Below are 1539 nucleotides of genomic sequence, written 5' to 3'. Positions count from 1 at the left end.
TTGTGCACATACAAACTTCAAATCACGTACAAACTCTGAAGCACGTACAAACCCTGAAGCACGTACAAACTCCAAAACACGTAAAAACACGTACAAACTCCAAAACACGTAAAAACTCCAAAACACGTAAAAAGACGTACAAACTCCGAAGCACGTACAAACTCCAAAACACGTAAAAAAGACAACAGGAGTGCTCCAGGATGCTAGGGGCAGTGTTGACTTTTGTTACCTAGTGGCTACACAAGCCAGCAAGTAACGACCGGATCTGGTGTGTGGTAATAACAGGGTAAATGAACTTTTTTAAAAAAAATTATTTGACTATATATGAATGCTTGTGTATAAATACACAAACAATACACATATGCTTTCATGCTTTCAATTGTGTAATTTAAGTGATCTAGGTAGCTCTGTTTTGGAAGTTCAGTTCATGCTAGAAATGTGTTTTGGAGTTTGTATGTGCTTTTTGGAGTTTGTACGTGTTTTGTCTCTAGGGGCCACCGCATATATTTATATATAAACATATATAAATAAAACCACTTTTTTTTTACATTAGTAATTCCTTTTGTGCATAATTTTATATTATTGTTAATAATAAATTAATTAAAGCAACAAAACAACCTGAAGAGCCGGTTCTCTAAAAAGAGCCGGAAATCCCATCACTAACGTGTTTGTACGTGTTTTGGAGTTTGTACGTGCTTCGGAGTTTGTACGTGTTTTTACGTGTTTTGGAGTTTGTACGTGCTTCAGAGTTTGTACGTGTTTTGGAGTTTTTACGTGTTTTGGAGTTTGTACGTGTTTTGGAGTTTGTACGTGCTTCGGAGTTTGTACGTGTTTTTACGTGTTTTTACGTGTTTTGGAGTTTGTACGTGCTTCGGAGTTTGTACGTGCTTCAGAGTTTGTATGTGTTTTTACGTGTTTTGGAGTTTTTACGTGTTTTGGAGTTTGTACGTGCTTCGGAGTTTGTACGTGTTTTTACGTGTTTTTACGTGTTTTGGAGTTTGTACGTGCTTCAGAGTTTGTACGTGTTTTTACGTGTTTTGGAGTTTGTACGTGCTTCAGGGTTTGTACGTGCTTCAGAGTTCGTACGTGATTTGAAGTTTGTATGTGCTTTGTCTGTAGGGGCCACCATAAATATACTTTTATTTATTCACTCCACATAAAATGTAATAAATAAATCATATAATACAAAAATTAACTATTCACGTTTCAATTTTTAACTATTTAAATTTTCAGCTTTTTCCTTTTACAAATTTAAAGTGAAACAACACAAAACACTGCAGTTGATTTTGAGTTGATTTGTAGTGTGTCACATCAGTGTGGTGGCAGCTGTCCTGGCAGCCACTTTTTTAATTCCATAAAATACTATGATTCATATCAGTATGTCACACATAAACACATTGTATTCAATGACACAAAAACAGAATCTTATGAGAATTATAAGGTTCTGCTAACATTCTGTCCACATTTGATAACCTGCTTAGTGATGTGAAATCATCATCAATGTGTGTGGGCAAAATAGAAGCAACTTTGGATTTATAA

Source organism: Neolamprologus brichardi, chromosome 17, assembly GCF_056152115.1.
Source record: "Neolamprologus brichardi isolate AB-2024 chromosome 17, ASM5615211v1, whole genome shotgun sequence".
Lineage (NCBI taxonomy): Eukaryota > Metazoa > Chordata > Actinopteri > Cichliformes > Cichlidae > Neolamprologus > Neolamprologus brichardi.
Note: the sequence above shows the minus strand (reverse complement) of the source record.